The following is a 21,758-nucleotide window of genomic DNA, read 5'->3' as shown; positions in this document are numbered from 1 at the left end:
TGATAAATGAAATAAAGCGAATGAAACTACTCACTGCCTTTGGTCCTTGCCATGCACGGCATATAGCAGCCCGTATGCCATGCATGCTATGAACCTGTGCGGCATATGTCCGTATGTCATGCACGTTGTGGATCTGTGCGGAATATGGCCCTATGCCATGCACGTTGTGGATCTGTGCGGCATATGGCCGTATACCATGCACGCTGTGGATCTGTGCGGCATATGGCCGAGCCTGCCAGGCCACCGGCGGGAGCGGCCCATCGCTGTGCGGCCCCGACTAAAGGCGACACTGCTGTCTGAAGCTGGTTGGCGGCAGCTGGCAGGTGCCACTGCTGGCGGCAGTTGGCTGGCGGCAGCTGGCTGGACCTGAATCTCCGACGTCCGCTTCGTGTGCATTGCCCTCCGAGCTTTGGGTCGGCGTAAAAGAGCCATTGAACGATGCTGTCCAGCAGCACGCTTACCTGACCGCGTCCCGAGATGGGTCCCGTAAGCTGTCCGCGGAGCTGCGCCCCACTGGGGAAATCTAGGTAATCCGTGCCAGTCGCCTATGCTGCCAGTCGCTCTGACCCATCCGTGGCGCAATCTCAGAGGCATCCCTTCTTTCCATGACGACATGTCCCCTATGAAAACAGTCAGCAGTCGGCTGCGGGAATTGAAAAAAAAAATGCTGCAGAGGAGAGGGTTAAGGTCATTTTGACGCCCTAGCTGCAACGCTTGTACCCTATCTATCTGCAAACGTTCTCCCTCTCCGGATTTTGACCGGTTATCGCACGAGATCGGGACTGATCGATGATCGAAGCACGCAGGTGGGTGGCGGGCGAGCAGCCGGGTGGAGTGACCACCGCCACACCACGTCAGCGCACGAGAGACCTTGTCACGGCGCCCGGCCCGCGCCGGCGCCCGGTGCAATCTCTCCTCTCCCACTCGATCGCGTCCCGGGGGCTATCGCTCCTGGCCGTCGCAGACTTGATCCGTTTACGAGTGCCTGCCGGCCGGGCCGGCCGCCGTTACGCCCGGCCCGTCCCAAGGAGGCCTGCTCGCGGCTGGAGCAGATTTGCGCCCGCCCCTCTGCGTTGGGCGACAGCAGGCGCCCGTCTGCGCCGTCTGCGCCGTCTGCGGCCAGACGGCGCTGGCTCGACTGGCGTCTGCAGCGTGATGGGTCGCCACAGCTTGGTCCAGTTGCCACACCTGCTAAACGAAGGGCTCAAGGCGCACCTGCTGGTTGGTCTACACGCATTTATACACACTCAAGCACATTCAAGTGTCCCGTTGCTGATATGCAGATGCCAAGATGATTGTTGCCTCAGTTTCAGCATCCATTTGCCGCAGCCGGACTCCCCGGGCCAGGGAAATGCTTGGTGTGTGAGAAGGCGACGATACTTGGCCACGATAATTACGCTGTAGTATCTCTCCGGAGAACATCTCTGACCTTCTGAGGGGCGCCAGCATGATGTGATTTGTGAGAACGCATTCCGTGCAGGTATTCAGGGAAACAAACCTGTGGTCACCCCCGTTTTTACTTCGTGTATGTTGCAAGCCTGCCTTGTCACCATTCACATTCAACGCTTGACTGTTTTTAGAAAAAAGAAACATATCCACGTCCCCTTTTTCACCGATCATGTCACGCTGGGGCTTGGCACGTCAGAGCTCTGGGTCACGCTCTCCATGTACCTGTCGACAGGGGAGCGGCCACACAAGTGCAAGGTGTGCGGCAAGGCCTTCTCCCAGTCGTCCAACCTCATCACCCACTCGCGCAAGCACACCGGTTTCAAGCCGTTCTCCTGCGAGCTGTGCAGCCGCGCCTTCCAGCGCAAGGTAGGAGCACAGGGGCCACCACGCCGCCTCCGAGCCGGCTGAGGCTTTCTTGTTTCGCCGTTGCGTTTTGTGCATGCTTGCGGTGTCACAAATCTGTTTAGCTGCGCGGCACCGTGCCAGCGTTTTGCTTCTCTGCCGATTATGCGAGATGAGCCGTTGTCCCCTGTTCCTGGGCTACGGTACAGAAACGTGTTGGGATGACAGCATTTCTGAGGTTGTGCTGTTGAATTCAAGGTATACATTTCGCTTACAACTTCTCGTTTTCTTGTAATCCAGATGCTGATGCGGTGCTTTCTATTCTCCCAAACGAAACATCATAGCTCCCTACCGCTAACGAAGCGTCACCATGGGCTGGCCGACAGTGATGAATTGATGGCCTTGTGGATGCCCACATCGGCTGCCCATTCTCGGCAGGTGGATCTTCGGAGGCACAAGGAGACGCAGCACACCGAACCGCAACCGCCCTTCTCGCTGACCTCGCTGACCTCGTGTGATCCGGTGACCTCGTCGGTCCCCTTCTTAACCCCTATGCAGCCGTCAAATATGACCTCCAGCAACCAGGCCGACCCACCCAGCTCGACTTCCACGTAAAACGGCCGAGGCAGTGGGTTCAGCTCTACCGTGCAATCGCACAGAGTTCAACTACCTGCTTACGTCTCATCGCTGTACGATACTTGTTACGAAATGTCTCTGTGTTTACTTCATTGCATTGGCGCGCCGTCTGCAGGTAGCTGTAGCTCTCCTTCCCGGCGTGGCTGGTGAAAAGATGAGGCTATCGATGAATTTCTAAGCGCTTTGCCAAGGTGATCTTTGTGCAATAGTAGATGGTAGTATACCCGTAGGATTTCATCGCAAGTGGTGGGGATAAATAGCTCTTTTTTATTAATTATGCCCGTTTATGTCCCCGTGAAGTCTTCAGCCGCCGTCTTACGTGAAGCGGTCAGAACGCTTCACATGCACGCAACTATCCGACACGTATCAAACCCATGCCACTGAGTCGCAGTCGAGAGGAAGCTGTGCCTCAAATTGTGATCTAAATCATCCACAAACCTTTATATCAGAGTGACAGCTTCCTTTCTGCCAACGGAGAACGGAACTGGTCGTGCTTTTCGAGGCTCAAATCGTTAGGTTACCGATACACAACAAAATCGACAGTCGGGCCTGTAGATCGCAGACCATGGAACGAACTCGCTCGGCTGAACGTTGCGAGGTGCAATGTAAGCGTTGTACATAACTTGTGGGATGGTTGGGCTAACAAGCTCAAAACGCGGTGAAAATATTTAATTCTGCCATGTATGTATCATCACATAACCGTAGCCGAGTGATCGAAATTGAAACATTTCGTCTGTCCTTTATAGCGAGGTGCCCTTTGTTCTTGCCAGCTTTGAGGGGCTTTTGGTTAGCAAAAGCTTCATTCTTCGAAGCGAAAAGCTCCGATAGTTTCCAAACGTTATGCGAGCGAATGGAACGACACATATCAACGAAGCAGCGTTTGGGGCGCTTCGGTCAACTGTATTCCGTATGCTCGGTAATCGTATCATGTGAATTTGCGAACGCCCGGTTTGTCAGGGCAGTTTGTCTTAGCGTGTCGTAAATGGTGCTCAGACGCTATTTGAAACGTGGCATGCTGGAATAAGACTATTCTTAAGTGATCCGATCGATGTTTGAACATGTAAAATATACGTTCAACCACAACTGATAACTTTGGGTATCGAACATTGCCCTCGATAATTCCATAACACGTGCGTGTATGCTGCAAAGCCACAACTGATAACTTTGGGTATCGAACATTGCCCTCGAGAATTCCATAACACATGCCTGTATGCTGCAAAGCTGAGAGTCACAAAGCTGTAAATAAGCTACGTCGCTTTCCACTTCATTAGCTAAGTCGGCCGCGGCCTGAAGAGCAGTGGGGCTTGTCTGGTAAGGCGGCTATTGCTGCGGTACACGCGCGTGCCAACCCAGCACGTGCGGACGCGTGCTTGCGCGCGTAATATGCACCTCCAGCCGGACGGCCCGGCCGTAACTCACTCTCCTCCGTCATCTCGGCCAAATCTGCCGCCGCCAAGTAACGAATCCGACGGAGCACACGCGACCGCCGCCGGCCGGCCACCCATTAGCCGATGGAGCGGCGACGGCGGCGACGGAGGCGACGGCCGCGTCGGTCCCTACAGAGCGTCAAGTGAGCAGTGCCGACGGGTGGCCATCTGGCAGCCGGGCCGGCGCCGCGATAACACCGACGGACGAACAATGCCGACGAGTGGTGCGCCGCGACCTAATGATCGGGACCCGTAATGAAATTAGGTGGTGGGGGACGGCGGAGCGGCCGCTCACCTGTTACCCTCGGGGGCCGCCGCCGAGGGAGGGGAGGGAGAGGAGAGACACTGTCAACTGCCCGGATCGGAAGGAAACTGGACGGAAGCGGGTGTGACATGCCTCCCCTCCCTCTCCGCTGTGGTCTGAGGCGGAGCGTGGGGTGCTCGAGTATTTCATTAATGGTCAGAATTAGCGGATGCCCGATCATTATCTATCTGCATGACGAGGCGAGGACGACATTCCCTAGGGACCGCAGACCCATTATGCCCCTGATTTTCCAAGTCGTTTTGACCCATTATGAAACACCATATGGACACCCAGGGGGAAATCACTGACAGTATTTTGCAGATTGAAAATGAATATTTAACTGCGCATATATGATTCATACTTGCGAAACGTGGACAACACAGCATTCATAATTGGCGAACCCCTACGCTCAGTGCAGGAAATCGATATCGTACAGCGAGACAGGTTTATTTAGTATGGAATGCGACACGTCCTTTATCTAACTGTACGTGACGCCTGGTGATGTGAACAGTGTAACGACACGGGATACCGTAACCAAACTGAATAACAACTAGGCGTAACTGTGCGTTACGCCTGGTTGTTTAAACAGTGCAATGATACAGGATGCCGTGACCGAACTGAACTCGTTCACGCCAATGTCTGAACCACCGCGGCGCTCAGTCAGACAATATAAGAGGCTCACCAAATCAGGAAGCGGCACCGATGCAGCTCATTGCGAGGCCGTGCCCCCGCCCCTCCCCCTCCCTGACGAGTGCGGCGGCCGCCGGCAGACCCGTGCGGGCCGTGGGCAGCTTGCCGTGGCCGCCGAGCCATCAGCGGGCTTCTGAACTGAGGTGTCCCGGCGGTCGGCTCGTTGCCTTGCTGCGGTGCCTCGGCCCCACGAGGGCCACCGGGGCGCCAGGTGCCGGCGGCGGCGCGCCGGCCGCACACCTAACTCACGCGCCATTTGAATTGCGCGCCGGTAACTGGCGGCTGGGGAGGCTCCGCTCCGAAGAGCGCGCCGCCGGCCGCCGCGCCAGATGACTAATGCCACCGCCAGCAGCACAGCGCCCACTGGAATTTGGCAAATGGAATAAAATGATAAAAGAAAACACTAAGAGCGGCATTTATCTGTCGGGGATTAGACGGCGGGAGCCGGCGGGGGCAATAAAATCGTCCCCAGGGTGAGCGCGCAGCGGGCTCGCATATGAAACATTATAGGCCGACTAGCCCGCCCGGCCATCTATTCCGATGCTGAGAGGCCAATTATTCGGAAATATGATGCTTGTATTGATGGGATAGACGGGAAGGGAATGCACGCGGCTGCCGCAGTCGCTAATACCGCACTAACGACACCAGCGCGGCGTCCAAAACACCGCCATTAATCCGGCGAAACGCGAGAAAAACGCTTATGAAGGGACGGTGAGCGGCGGGGGTGCTATTGGATGCAGTTCCGGGCGAGAGCGTACTGACATTTGATTGTTAATGACGCTAAACTGTGTCTAATTCGCACTGGGGCTTAAAGGGACCATCTCTTTTGAGCGATGGTGACGGAGGAGCTGATGCTTCATTGCGACCGGCCCATCTGGCTGCTCTGTCCGGCGGCAGGGCTCGTGTGATGAGACCCGTCTGGCTGCTCTGTCCGGCGGCAGGGCTAGTGTGATGAGGCTCGTTTGACTGCTCTGTCCGGCGGCAGGGCTTGTGTGATGAGACCCGTCTGGTTGCTCTGTCCAGCGGCAAGGCTTATGTGATGATGCCCGTCTGGCTGATCTGTCCAGAGGCAGGGCTCGTGAGATGAGGCCCGTCTGGCTGCTCTGTCCGGCGGCAAGGCTCATGTGATGAGACCCGTCTGGCTGTTCTGTCCGGCAGCAGAGCTTGTTAGATGAGGCCCGTCTGGCTGCTCTGTCCAGAGGCAGCGCTTGTGTGATGAGACCCGTCTGGCTGGCCTGTCCGGCGGCAGGGCTTGTGTGATGAGACCCGTCTGGCTGCTCTGTCCAGCGGCAAGGCTTATGTGATGAGGCCCGTCTAGCTGCTCTGTCCAGAGGCAGAACTTGTGTGATGAGGCCCGTCTGGTTACTCTGCCAAGCGGCAGGGCTCGTGTGATGGGGCCCATCTGGCTGCTCTGTCCAGAGGCCGGACTTGTGTGATGAGGCCCGTCTGGCTGTTCTGTCCAGAGGCAGGACTCGTGTGATGAGGCCTGCCTGGCTGTTCTGCCCAGCGGCAGGGCTCGTGCGACAAGTCCCAGCCGCTGCGGCGGCCCGTGTGACGAGACCCAGCCGCTGCGGTGGCTCGTGCGACGAGTCCCAGCCGCTGCGGCGGCTCGTGCGACGAGTCCCAGCCGCTGCGGCGGCTCGTGCGACGAGTCCCAGCCGCTGCGGCGGCTCGTGCGACGAGTCCCAGCCGCTGCGGCGGCTCGTGTGACGAGTCCCAGCCGCTGCGGCGGCTCGTGTGACGAGTCCCAGCCGCCGCCGCGGCTCGTGTGACGAGTCCCAGCCGCTGCGGCGGCTCGTGTGACGAGTCCCAGCCGTCGCGGCGGCTCGTTCGCTGGCGACCCCAGGTGCAGGTCGCCGCCGGAATCCGGACTGGCGCTTTACTGCCACCAAATCTCCCGACCGCCAGAGATTTTAGGGATCTGTTGCTGCTTTCCAAGATGAGTGTTATGGCGGAGCGGGGCGCAGCGCACCTGGGCCCCGGGTAAAAGCGCCACGCTAATTAGAAGCCGTGTTGTTACCCTGGCAGTCCACGTCGTGTACCACACGCCCCCGCGGCACGGCGTGTCGACGGGGCGGCACGCTGCCGTGTTCAGGTTCACGGGCAGCAGTAGGCCAGTAAGCGGCTACATGTGCCGTGTTCAGGTTCACGGGCAGCAGTAGGCCAGTAAGCGGCTACATGTGCCGTGTTCAGGTTCACGGGCAGCAGTAGGCCAGTAAGCGGCTACATGTGCCGTGTTCAGGTTCACGGGCAGCAGTAGGCCAGTAAGCGGCTACATGTGCCGTGTTCAGGTTCACGGGCAGCAGTAGGCCAGTAAACGGCTACATGTGCCATGTTTAGGTTCACGAGCAGCAGAAGGCCAGTAAACGGCATAACGGCAGTAAACTACATATGCTGTGTTTAGGATAAGGGGCAGCGAAAGGCTGGTAAACGGCTGCATGTGCTGTGTTCAGCGTTAAGGGGCAGCAAGAGACAAATGAACGGCTAAGTGCCGTGTTCAGGTTCACAGGCAGCAGTAGGCCATTAAACGGTTACATGTGCCATGTTCAGGTTCACAGGCAGCGATAAGCCAGCAAATGGGTATATGTGCCGTGTTCAGCGCTAAGCAGTAGCAGTAGACCACAATAGCAATGGTCACATGGTCAAGCTGCTGCCGTGCACAACTAGCTGTTGTAACGTGTATGTGTGGTGCTTTGATTTATTGTGAAGATGGCATCGTAATACCCATCATTTTGAACCGTTTTCCTTTTCGTGCTTTGAAATTCATGACTGAGGTTCGTGACAACCTCATGGGTCGTGGACCCTATGTGAGCTGTTAAAGAAATGGTGACACTGATCCCATCACACGACGTCGGATGGCCCTGACGCCGTCGCGAGAGTCTGATGACATCCTGGTAGAGTAGGTGGAGCTCGGCGCCCGCCTGCCATGCCCACCAGACCAGGCCTCCGCGAGCGGCGTGTGGCGCGCAGCGAGGGAGGGGGGTTCATCAGCGGTCAACCGTCGGCGCTGCGACCGGCCGCCCAAGATCGGACTGTCAACACGGCGATTACGACCGGCGGCGCTGATGGGCCGGATCATGCCACATCCAGATCCATCGGCCGCGCCGATTGGACGTGAACCCGCCGCGGTCATCAGCCCAATTGTAATCATTGCGATGACACGTCCACACGCCAGAGCCGCCGTGTCGCTTGTCGGAGCGCTCCAGCCGAGCGTTTGGCACTGTGTACTGGTCTGCGGTGAACGCTTGACACCTGTCTCAACTCAGAGCACGCCTTCCGAGGCCCGTCGTGCCCGCAGTTGGATCGGCCGAGCCCGTCGTGCCCGTTGGAAGACAGTTGGATCGGTGACGTGCCGTCCGGCCGGCGCCCGACGGCTCATCGGACGCCGGCCCATCAACAGCTGATGACGCCGCCGTCCCCACCGGACGCCGGCGGCGCCGGCGCGCCGTCCGGCGCCGGTCGCTGCGTGCCGCCGCCTCGTTTGCTGGGCCGCCGGCCGAGCGGCGTCCCCCGAGGGCAAATCTGGCGAGGCGGGCCGAGCGGAGGCCACCGCCGTCCGCAGTCATTAGGCCGGCGGTAACGCAGGCAGGCACGACGGACCAACTCAAGTTTACCAGTTAGCGGCAAACACAGCAGCCGAGACGCGGCAGCCGGAGACAAAACGGCCGCTCAGCCCGGCAGGTCACGGCCGAGAGGTAGTGGACGGTCTGACCACGGAGCGGCAACGACATAGAAGGTGGTCCGGCTACACGAACGAGACGCGAGACGACCCGATTACAGACGGTGAGCAAGGCAGCGGAGGACCTGAACACAAGCAGAAACGGGGCAACGGACGACTTGAACACAGGGAGTAACGAGGCAGCAGACGACCTGAACACAAGGGGTAACGAGGCAGCTTACGGCCTGACCACAGATGACGAACAGGCAGTCCACGACTTGAACACCGACGGCGGTGGAACCGTGATGAACGAAACAGCTACTTCAAAGGCAAATTTAGGCACGAAGCGACGGTACTTAGGCTGCGGATCCAGAAGTGACAACAAGATGGGGCACCTATGCAGGAGCGGTGGGAGTACCCGAATGACTGGCTTTAGGCAGCGTGTTCGTCCATTGTGATTGTATGGAGCATTAGTGGCTCGCGTCGGTCACGGAGCAAAGAAGCGGGTATAACCTTCCGCCGCCAGCTGCAGACGATGTTTAAAGAAGACGATCATATCTAAGAATGTGCCAAACTTGCGCCGTCCGATGGAATGCATGGGATTAGGGTGACTTACAAGCCACATGACCATTTCAAGATAGGCAAATAGATAAACGCGGGAGCTATCGCATTATGGGTGGGGGCTTTGTGGAGCTCAGGCCCTCCCAACATTTGGGATAATATGGCGGTGCAAAGAAAGCAGCGACTGGAAATGCCCCTTAGCCCCCCACTCCCACCCCATCCCCAATCTTGGACAAGTTTTCTTGCTCTTAAATGTATCTCTTTCCAGCTTGGGAGCTCGTGGCCTTTTCATACCATCCCCATGTTCTGTGGACCGTCATGTAAAACATCACACTGCAACACGACCACGACAAAGCCAAAGTGCGGGGCGGCACCGACGTCAGTGCCGCGCCGCACCGCTCCACCAGGGCGGGACGGCACTGGTTGCGGAAATTCCTGGAGTCATGACGGCGAATCTGAGATAAAACACCGTCAGACAGCAGAAAATCCTCCCGATGCTAAGAGCAGTCGCAGGAGCGGGCGAGCCGCTCCGCACCACTCTAAACGTAGCCGTCCCGCTTCACCAGGGCAGGACGGCGCGGTCTGAAAACCGACGTCAGTGCCGCCCCGCATCGCTCTATCAGGGCAGGACGGCACGGGCTGAAGACCGACATCAGTGCCGCCCCGCACCGCTCCACCAGGGCGGGACGAGGCGGTCTGAAGACCGACGTCTGTGCCGCCCCGCACCGCTCCACCAGGACGGGGCGGTCTGAAGATGACGTCAGTGCCGCCCCGCACCGCTCCACCAGGGCGGGACGGGGCGGTCTGAAGACCGACGTCAGTGCCGCCCCGCACCGCTCCACCAGGGCGGGACGGGGCGGGCTGAAGACCGCGGCAGTGCCGGCCTCGCACCGCTCTATCAGGGCAGAACGGCACGGCCTGAAGACCGACGTCAGTGTCGCCCCGCACCGCTCCACCAGGGTGGGACGGCGCGGTCTGAAGACCGACGTCAGTGCCACTCTCGCAAGGCCCAATCGGCTCGCGCACGGGACAGCGGTGCTGAATTAATATCAGCCCACGATCAGGAATAGATGATATAATGCAGGTTCGTTCCATGACCCTCCCGCTTCCCTCCAGCGCGTTTCGTCGGGCCCGGCGACACTGCCTCTGACGGGCGCCTGGGATCAGCAGACTAGGTGGGCCCCAGCCCAGCCTCGTGCCGTCCAGGCCGCTCCAGCGCCGCGCCCCTGCGGCGGAGCGTCTCGGCGACGGAGGCCGACCCGGGGCGGATCGATGGCGGTGGCCTCTGCCGACGGCCGGCGGCGACGCGGGCGCGCCGACCCACCCGCCAACGGCCTTATTAAACTGACGGCCGTCCGGGCGCCGTCGCCGTCGCCAAGTGCTCGTCCGATCCCGAAACAATCATGGCTGCCGCCGCCGACACGTCCATAAATACGGCAGACGGCGGCAAGGCGGCTCACTTACGCCCGGTGCTCCGACATCGGCTGGGAGAAATTGAATTGCAAATCATTGTCGGCCGGGCTAGACAATTTTCCAGTCTCTGTTTGAAAAATGCCCCCCGGAGAGCCGTGAGATGAAAATTCAATTATCGGTTTGGAAATGGCGCCCTGGAAGTTGGCGGGAACCGTGGCGGGTGCGGCGCGGCGGGAGATAAATGGCGGGGCAGTCGTCGACGGGGGACTCCCTCCGCTGCCAAGCGGGGGAGCCGCCCCTCGTCAAGCCTGTTTGAGCCCCATTGAGGCATCTGCCGCGGGTGATAGGTCAGCAGCAGCGTGGCACGCGGAGCAGAGGCCACCAGCAGGGATCACCGGCAGGGATAACTGACAGGAATCACCGGGAGAGGTCACCGGCAGTGATCAGCGGTAGAGGTCACCGGTAGGGAGCGAAGGTGAGGTCGCCGGCATAAGGTCAGCGCTCACCATCACAAGCCAGTGATTGCGCTGGTGGAGCTCGGGCGTGCCGTGCAGACTGCTGAGAACTAGGTCGCCCATCCAGTACTGCGACAATTTATAAAGTCGATCACATACTGGCATATTACTCGCCACTCGCACCTCAAGTACACACGTGTACGCAAGTGCAGTTGCGCTCAGGATTTTGCATGGCCAGATCGTTCGACTGTGAGCACAGTGGCAAATGTCGTTTGTACAGGCGCGTGCGTCATTTGGAGTGCATGTGATTCTTCCGTGTCCGTCTGTTGAAACAGGCATGCCGGGGCGCACCGGCCGTGTCTGTACGCTCGCAGCGGCGTAACGTTTGGTAACGATCGTCAACCCGAATTGCTCGGAAGAAGACCTTCCTCGATGGCTTCAAGAAGCGACCAATAATACTTGCCATGCATGAGATGGCCAATACGACCGCGCTGAGGGGCCAGCCGCCGCTGAAAGCCGTCCAATTTGCCTGATCGGTTACCAGGCTGTAACAGAAGACACGGCATACATGAGAGACGCCCATATCCTTGGAGACGATCTTTGTTTCGCAACTATACGAACTACTATTACAGCCAACTACAGTACGACCATGCGTTTTGACGCCGCCGCCCAGTGATCAAAATTCATTGGCAGGGCGGGGCAGCAGGCCATCGACCCATGTTTTAGATATTTAACATCAACCCTACAGCAATGCATTGAAAAAATCGAGTTCAGACTTGGCACTGCCGCCCCCTCCCCTTCCGCTTTCTGAGACGCCCCCACTCTTACGCGAAAATCGCCGCCATGAAATGATGTTCTAATGAAATAAAGCCAAGCTAAAACCGTCGCGAAGAGAGGAATGCATCCACGTAAAAACGGGGTCTCATTTTCTAATGCTCTTTTGTCCAGTCATGTGCTCAAACTAGAGGCAGCAAGGGGGGGGGGGGGCCCCTGCCGCCTTCCCCCGTCAACTGTTGGTAGCGGTTAATTTTAACCACGCTTGTCCTCCCTCACCCGTTGCAACAGAGGTTTCTCCGCCGCTGGCTTATACGAACTCACTTCATCATTTGCTAAAAAGGCTAAGATTGGAAAACGAAAAACGCAACCACCTTCGGTGCCCGAGCTCCATTACCATGCCACCGCACACAGGGTATGAAGATCGGTCGACCCAGCACAATGACCCGTCTGGTAACATGCCGCCGTTAGGATCAGCCCGATCCCAGGCAACTGCCAGCAGACTATAATGCAATGCGCAAAGCCCGCGGAAGGCGAGGTTCCTAGTCTAAACGACGATCGCCACGGCTCTGGTTGCCAATGTGACGACGGTTAGAGGCGTGGGCACGGCTCGACGGGGCTGAGGATCGCATGCTCTGGTGCGGGCATCCCAGCTGATCTGGCATGGCCCTGGCCGCGCCGGCCCCATTGACGAGCTGTGGCGGCTGGCACTCCCACGTGGCCGCTGACAGCGTGCTTATGCCGAGCCGCTGTCGGAAGATTCCGCAAACGAACACCGTCGACTCAGTGTGTGAAATATGCCTTCGGAAATAACATATTTGACGCTGTTTGTCTGATTTATTCTTTCGTGAACAACATTGGACCAGACCAATCAAAACCGTGCACTTTGTCGTCAGTGCATGCTTGCCATTTCAAGCCCAGCACATGGGTGCCTTCTGTTGCTGGTGCTTGCAATCCGTCATCGATAAATTCTCGGCACAAATCGCGCTAGCATGCTTACGTATCACATCAGACACGCGCACAATGGTTTTTGAGCAATGCTCTCTCAGCGTCCGTTTCGCTTATCCCGAGCGAAGCATTTGCACGTTTTTGGACTCGCAGAGAAAGAGAGCAGGCCACAGCAGCCGCAAGTGCAGCCCTCGCCACGTTATCAAGCTGTGCCTGCTCAGCTCGTGCACAGCATGCCACATACTGCGACAGCTCCACCTGTTTCAGATGTGCCTCCCGCAGATATATGACGCACCTGTCCACGGAAAACACGTTACTGATCGAGCTCTTATGTGCCACGTGGGACTGCACTTAAGGCGTGTCTGTTCACCAGGTTCAAGGGTATGCCTTACGCTAATTGTGGTGTGTGTGTGGGGGGGGGGGGGAGTTGCTTGGTCCAGGTTGTCGTTCTCCAAATCATCAGTTCAGTCCTACAGAACACCAGTTTGGAAGCCAAAGATCATCATTTTCACTCGTCGGGCCTTGACACGCGCCAGGGTGGCCGGCTAGATACCCTTCGCTCGGGTGGGGGGGGGGGTCAATTTGAGCGCCCCTCTGAGATCTCGTTAAGTAAGAAGGCTGAAGACACCAAATTTACAGGGTGTCTTGGCTTGTACGTGAACTCACTTATGTCAAAGTTTGAGCTTCCTAGGTCATGACCTTCAGGTCTAATAAGGTCAAACAAGGTCAAATTCTAGGTTGGTCTCCAATGCGCCCCCAGAACCTAGGCAACTGCTTCTAAGCAAAGGGTCACAAGCCCATTTGACGTCAGTGACCTTGTTTGACACTTTCAAGGTCATGGTGACCGAAATCATACAAGACCGCTCTGAGTTTTGCATTTGAATAAGCGACAGAGATTACGCTAGGCAGTATGTTCCTAAAACAAAATGTCAACCCGGGTCATCTCAGGTCAATGACCTGTTATGACCTCTAGGAAGTCAATGGAATATGTATAATGCGGTTCCCGCTGTCAATAGTTTCGAAGTAAGCACCAGAATCCATCCCATACAGCAAGCCCTAAAGTAATAAATCTGATTGGTTTTGACCTTGGTCTGACCTTCATACCTGACCTTCGGTCAATATAATTGGCTCATTCAATATTTGTGGTGCCTAGGAAAGCATCTCAGAGATGTATGGCTCCGTCAACCACTCCGTTACTGTATCAGATTGGACGATTCCCTAGAAATTGCATTCGCTGAAACCATGGCCTGATTTTAACTGCCATAGGTCAACAACCTTACAAGGTACATCTAAATTTCTTATGTCAAACGATCTGCTATTCAATCTTCTACAGCTATGCACAATTTGGCGAGGCTACGCTGTGCCGTTCGAAAACCATTCTGGAAAAACCTTTGGGGGTCAATTTGACCCCCCACCCTCACCCGAGCGCGTGTTAATCCGCGCGATATTGAGGCACTTCCCTTCCCTTTATTTTTCGTGTACGAATTTAGGTGTAAAGAACACTAACCATGCGACAGCCACAAGCATGCTACAAGTCAAAATGACATCACTGAGGCAATTGCAGGTATCAAAATTGAAAATTCATACCGTCTTGGTAGCGTTTGGTATGCCATGACCTTTGTTGCAACTGGTTCAAACGTCCCTTGTTGGGTTATTACTAGAATTGTCGTTTTCTAGAATTTCTTGCCTAAAGCTCAGTCCAAGGTCCAAGGATGGACCAGTCTTCCGTCCGGAAAGTGTCCAAACAACTCCAGCCGCTACTTACGTCGATGCATTTCCCTACTCAAATGAAATGAATAGAAAACCAATCATCGTGGGTTTGTAATGTGTATCGCAGGCTTCCGAAAAGCGCCCCTAATTGCCAACTCACATCGATATGCGCTAAGCTTGACTATCACTAAGCTTGACAACGGCAGCTAATCCAATGGTGAGTGGCAGCGGATCGTAACCAGGTAGGCAATGAGCGTCACAGGCGCTCCTGAAGACAATAACCTCGATACCCCATATTGTTCAAAACTTTCTTCACATGCTTCAAAAAAGTATTCTCTCGTGTGTTTATCAACTTTTCCAGATCCAGAATAAATGAGTTTGAAAACGATCGTCATTAAATAAGTTGAGATGCGTACCAATTTGCGACACGACACATTGGCATCGGCTTGTCTTAAAAATCTACAGATTGTGTCCCTGATTGTCCAGTTTCAAAATTGGATGTTGGAAGTTTTTGGAACTCCAACAATTCGGAATCAAATCGACAGGTATCAATAAATCGACTATTACAGCTCAATAATGTAGGGGAGAGGCGGGAGAATTGGGACGAACGAGAATAGGGACACGCAAATATTTTAGAGATGGGTTGTTCCGGATCATCACTTACACATTCCTGTTTTTCTTTTTTGTATCACGAAACGCTGGAAAATACCAGCTGTCCTTTTCCGGTGCACAGGAACACTGTGCGGGGTGAGTGCCAAAAAACTTTACCTTTTGAGTGTTATTTCAAGTTGTGTGCACTGTTCATGTCAAGCCATCTTTTCTTTTAACTATTTCACGTTGTAAGCTCACATAATGTTAGTCTTCCTGCTTGCATTTAAAATTATATAAGCCAATTGACCAACGGCGGATAACTCGTCTAGTAGCTAGCGTGCGCTGCAGGAGAATCGGGACGCCCGTCCCTATTGTTATGCAGATGTCCCGATTCTCCTGCAGGAACCATTGTCACTCGTGCAGAGTACTATACATACCTATAAATTGATGCAACTGTTTTTAACGAAACTTACCTATTTTCTTCTTTCAGAACCATACCACGTGTATACATTGGATAAGAAAAGGGGTACGCGGACGTATCTCATGATTCAATGCTGCTGGCTGTCAAAGATGTTGCAGAAGGGGGGAGTGAGTCTGAGAAAAGCTGCAGAAGCCCACAGTGTGAGCAAAAGCGTCCTTGGAAGGTATGTCGCAAAGCACAGTGTCGATCCTGCAGCTCGTCTTGAGCCCGACTACAGTCATTCGAAGATATTCGCTGCTGACGAGGAGCAAACACTCAGTGAATATGTGATGCAGTGCTCGAAGATGTTCGATGGTTTGACGCACAAGCAAACACGTGAAATCGCCCACCAAATGGCAGTTAAAAATGACAAACATTTTCCCGCTTCCTGGGCTGAAAATGAAGAAGCGGGACGCGAGTGGGTGAAGGTCTTCATGAAAAGGAACACCCAGCTGGCACTGCGGAAACCTGAAGCTACATCCATCGCGCGAGCTGGAGCCCTCAAGAGGCACAATGTCGAGGAATTCTTCGGAAACCTGTCTGATGTCCTGAAACAGACGGGAGTCTCAGGTGCGATGATTAGATGAAACTGGATTCACGACTGCACAGAAGCCTGGAAAAGTCATTCCTGGAAAGGGAGACAAACAGGTCAGGAGAGTCACCTCCGCGGAGAGGGGTGAACTTGTCACGATGTGTGTCGCTGTGACTGCCACTGGAGCATACCTTCCCCCTGCCTGCATCTTCCCAAGGAAGACTCTTCGGGAAAATCTGATGGAAGGCACCCCGGAAGGATCGCTGCAGCTGTTGTCACAGCAGCGGGTGGATGACGCCTGAAAACTTTGAGAAGATGATGCAGCACATTGTGAAGCACATGGAGGCAAGCAAGGACAATCCAGTCGTCTTGCTGCTCGACAATCACGTCAGTTCATGTCAGCCTGAACGTGTTGACGTTGGCGAAGGACAGTGGAGTCCATATCGTGCCTCTACCTCCTCACACGAGTCACAGGCTGCAACCGCTCAATGTCACCGTCTTCGGTCCGATGAAGGCAGGCTTCAAGAAGCAGGCAGGCAGCTGGACGCTCCAAAACGCGGGAAAGCCCATCAAGCTTCTGAACATGGAGAAGCTCATGGGGCAGGCGTTGATCCGTTCGGCCACCCCAGCCAACATCCTGTCCGGCTTTCGAACGACAGGAATCTGTCCGCTGGCCACTGAAGTCTTCACCAGGGATGACTACCTTCCCGCAGACGTTACCGACAGACCAGCTCCCTCAGCGACCTGCAGGAGCGTCCGGGGTGGCTGAAGACGACACACACGAAGCGGACCACACAGGAAGCGGACACACGATGCAAACACACATGAAGCGGGGCGCACACGAAGATGACACACACGGAGCGGATACACACGAAGAGGACCGCGTCGAGAGTCCGGAGCCTCCATCCCTGTCAAGGAGGCCGACTGATCCGGTTGACCTGCAGCTTGGAAAGGCCACCATTTGCAAGCAACGAACCGGGTGCAGTTTATGGACCGTCACGGGCTCCACGCTGAGGTCCGCGGAGGTGACCACTCAGCCCAGCATCTCGCCGCAGTCCGGCTGTCTCACCGCAGGAGTTCCTGGATATCCGAAGTGAGTTTTTTTATCCGAATTTTCTTCCTTAAACCGATAAAGAGCAATGACAAAAATAAATTAAACAGACCCCAGATCGCCCCATACGATCCTTTAGAAAACATGTTTCATTGTTGAACTGCCTTATATTTTCGTGATTATAAATTTCCTCTCATTTTCACCTTTCCTATGTTCGTTAGTTATGGTGTAATTCCGTAAAATATAGTTTTTTAATGGATAATTTTGTAACTCGAAGTATCCTCCAGTCGGCCATGTTGTCCAATGCCTATGCCTATGTTCCATAACCGTATCCTTACACTTCCTGGTCCTCCATCTTTTAAGGCAGGACCCAAGGTGCAGCCGAGTCGTCGAGGGCGAAAAAGGAAAGACCATGATAGCTTCGAGTACACCAGAGCTGCAGAGAAAAAGAGGAAGAGGAGAAGAAGACCCGAAATACGCAGGCCAAACACGAGCGTGTGTCAAAGCAACTGTTCGATGCCAAGAGCAACACCGCTGACACGAAAGGTAAGAAGGGAAAGCTGGGAGGTGCAAAGGACTTGCCAAAGGCTGACGATAAAGCGTCGTGTCTGTACTGTGGGATGCAGTAAAGGCTCAGCTGTGAATCGTGCATCCAGTGTACAACATGCAAAAAGGGCGTGCTTGCCGTGTACCGACCCAACAGCCTGACAGGCACAGTTTGTATGTGACCTCTGCCGAGACTGGTGATCCACTCATCCGCTGTATCCGATATGATCCGCTGTGTCGCGGGTATCGCATTGGCTGTGCTGATTTAACGTGATTAGTACGATGTGTGGGAAGCTTTGTGACCGTTTACGTTGTTAAATGGGTGCCTAGGATATGTACCGATATTGTTAGTCATGTGATCCGCTGTGTTGCCATCAACGCATTGGCTGTGCAGATTCAACGTGAGTAGCACGATGTTCAGGAAGTGTCGTGACAGTTGCTTTGCCTGTTTGGTGCTTAGACTGCCGAGACTGTGAGTCCTACGATCCGCCGTGCTACAAGTATTACATTGGATGTGCTGAAACGTGATTATGCGATGTGTAGGAAGTTTTCGACCGTTGTCGCTGCTAGTATGTGCCTAGACTGCCAAGGTTGATAGTTATATGATCCGCTGTGCCGCAAGTAGCGCATTGGCTGTGATAATTTAACGTGATTATTACGACTGCAGGTTGTGTGGCGGTGTTGTCTGGCTGTGTAGACTGCCGACATTACTTCTAGCCGGATCTTATGTTAGAAATACCTTCCCGTTGTTGGGGTTCTTCTGCCAAGAACAGAATGGTTATTTGGAGGTGGAAAATATATACTGAGTTCACGTTCTAAAATGTGTCTCAGTTTTAACACGAGATGAATGAATCTGATATGCTACCATTTTCAGCGGAAGGAAACGTTGCCACGACCATTGACAAGCTCCTGAACGCAAGTAGATGGCAGTGCAGTCCGCTCATTTTACCATTTGCAATTTACTTATAGGACATGTAGTCAAGTGGAAACTTTGTCCCAATGCTACTTAGTATGTCTCAATTCATATTCACGTCTGTCCCGATTCTCCTGTGTTCGTCCCGATTCTGCTGTAAATGAAGGCCTTTGTTTTTGCTCCACGCGAGTCGCATCCTACCACAGAGTGAAATTTACCTATTAGTACAGTGCAAATAAATATTCAATTTATTTATTAGTATGGTGCAATGTTACCTAGCTTTCATACTTTTGCTGCAATAACTCTTCAAAGTTGAAGTTGCAAGTGTCCCAATTCTCCCGCCTCTCCCCTACTTACTTCATGACGCAGCCTTGAAATGTGGTGAAAATGATATCGTCATGCAGCCGAAGGCTACGTCCATCCAACATGAAGCATAACAGACACACCGACCTGTGACCCATCCTGCCAGGTCAGCCTACAACAGCTTTGTGGTACGTCAGGCGCCTGATGCGGGCTTGATGGGTAGCAGGTTGTTTGTTATGGTACCTGGAGGCCCTCTTACTTACTTACACTTACTTACATTTACTTACACTTACTACTTACTACTTACTTACTTACTTACTTACTTACAGACTGAAATTATACGGCTAACCTAGTACTCCAGGTCCCTTTACTAGTACTTTACCCTTTGAATGCGTTTTCCTAGGTCCAGACGCCAGTCTATCTACCAGAATATACGTTGTTCATTTTTCGGAAATAATATTTGACAACGCCCGACTCGCAGGTTTCACATGAACGTTGACCTGTTTCATGGCATAGTGGCAAGAAAAAAACCGTTGCCAGCTGTGGCCTGCGGCCGGTGGCAGCGGTCGCGCTCAAGGTCAGGCAATGTAAGAGGGCAGGGCAGACTGCGCCGAGCATTGTCGATATACTTTCGCCACCACATGCTGCCGTTGATTTGGAATTGCACGCCCGAGTGATGGGCGTTGGCAGGGATGGCGAATGTCACACAAGCACTGCTTGGCGTAAGCTCTGGTCCCAGAAATCCGTCCATTCAAAAGGTTCAGATAAAAATTTTTTAAAGATAACTGGAGGGGAAGGCCTTTAGCCCTCTCCCCAACTTGGACCCCCAGCCGCCCTATCCCAATTCTGAGAGAGAGGTGGGCCAAACGCGGGAGAAATTCGCTCGCTAATGAGTTTTGTGAGCAGAATTCATAACTTTTCGCGATTCAGCCCCAACCCATCTCACCTTGCGAAACGCCGCCCTGTATGTGCCGATTGAAGGCCAGCCGTCCTCAAAACGTCGACTCGCGCATCCCAGCCAGACATCCTGTCGGTACTCAGGTCACTTGTTGGCTCTCAAACTAGCTTGCAGAGTAATTAAGAGAATATTGCAAGTCTGCCGACGCGTTTTCACTTCAATTTTACCGTGACGCCATAGGCGTCCCTGAAATGTTGCCAACACCTTTTCGGGATCACGGAACCCAGGGCTATATATTTCGGGATCACGGAACCCAGGGTTGTATATTTCGCTTTGAATGGGCAAAACGAATTCGCTATCTTCAGAGATCGATATGGGTGGCGCAAAAAGAGGTTTGCGGTTAGCACTTGCTTGCGGTTAGCAAAACGCTACCGGCCAATGCGAGGCAAATTACCGGCGACGCCATACCATGACCAACAATTTTAAGCCAGGGACAACATATGAGTAAAAAAGAACATTGGGTATGTTTTTGTCGTCCGTCCCCGTCGGGCAGCCCGGACAATAAAACATAAATGGAGGAAATATTGCACGCCATTATGTAACATAATTTCTAGCATCCCGCGACTCACGTTTCATTTTGCAAACCGCACGAGCCACCAGTTGACGCTCCTCAGGCAATACGAGGGCCTGTCTGTTATTACCTTACCTCCTGTTCCCATTACATTTACTCCTGCCACCCTAGCGTGATAATGCATGCAGGAACGAGAGCGAGAAAAAAGTAATTACATACGCTAGATAAACACAATCTCGGCAAAGTGTAGACATGCTCCTGTCAGAAATTATTTCGCATCACATCTTGCTTCCGCTCAGTCTCGCCAGCGCTCAGCACTCATATCGCATGCCGCTTGCCCCACCATTCTGCCGAATGACTGCAGACAGGCAGCAGCAGCATCCGTTGACTCAGGACGTGGGTGTGTGAGAAAATGAGGCGATGAAGGAACAACCCATACCGGAACAATACGAATTAAAGTAGATACGGACTCTGACTAGGAAACAAATTCCGCAACAGGCAGTTCCAAAATGTAACGGAACCGCCGGGCACGTCAAACATGATTCAGGACCCAATCACTACTTGAACCCAGGTTTGATGATCCCGGCAAAATCATTAGACCTGCTTCCATTCTCGCCGCGGAGCCCCTAACCCCGCCGAATGCGAGAGAGACGCGACCGCCAGCCCGGCATCGGCACCAGACGCGCAATATGTCCAGCAGCCCGTCGGCCGACGCCCCAGAAGACAGGCATCTATAATCTGTTAGTCGCCCCCAGGGACATCTGTCGGCGGAACATCCAACTAGCGGCGTCCCCCGGCGGAGATGTGATTATCAATCCGGCGCTCGCGCGGCCGTCCGCTAACAGGTCTCATGTTTAGTTGATGCGAGAATTTCTCCTGGGAGGCGATTTCAATTACACGGCGGCATCAAGTTTTCAGCGGCGCGATTGATTCGTCCAATTTGTCGAGCCGTCGGTGGGGCGGCGCGCCGGCCGGCGGCAGGCCCCTCCCCCGCCGTCACGCCCCCAACATTGTCATTCTAATATATTCCGGAAACAAATTGAGTAGAAAGAAAAGCACTCGCGGGGGCCGCGCACGATTGAACAACTTGGAATAAAGTTAACTTTCCGACGTAAACGGCCGCTATAAACTTGAAGGAGTGGCGGCGCAGGCGGCGCAGGGCGACACCGCTGGAGATTTGCCGCCGGCCGAGACACGGCGGCGGCGTGGAACGACGTCAGTGGCGACCGCGGCGCCCGCCGGCCGCATTACAACGAGTCGGCGGCGGCGGCGGCGCGCCGCACCATTGATTGGCCGCCGCCTCCGCCGCCCCGTCGGGCGCGAGGTGTTCGCAGCGCGCTCGATGTTCCGCCACAGACGCGTCCCATCTCGGCCTGGCGCCGCTCCCATACGCTCGATTGATTTCAATTAGTGTATTGCGGCATCGGCGGGTCGGCGGGGAGGCCACAGGCCGGGGTCGCCCGGTGCTCCCGGAGCGGGCGCCGGGGCCGGGAGCAGCTCCTCGGAGCGCCAGCGTCCCAGGCGCA

Source organism: Pollicipes pollicipes, unplaced genomic scaffold (assembly GCF_011947565.3).
Source record: "Pollicipes pollicipes isolate AB1234 unplaced genomic scaffold, Ppol_2.1 Scaffold_4881;HRSCAF=5763_pilon_pilon_pilon, whole genome shotgun sequence".
NCBI classification, from domain to species: domain Eukaryota; kingdom Metazoa; phylum Arthropoda; class Thecostraca; order Pollicipedomorpha; family Pollicipedidae; genus Pollicipes; species Pollicipes pollicipes.
This window is presented reverse-complemented; position numbering follows the sequence as displayed.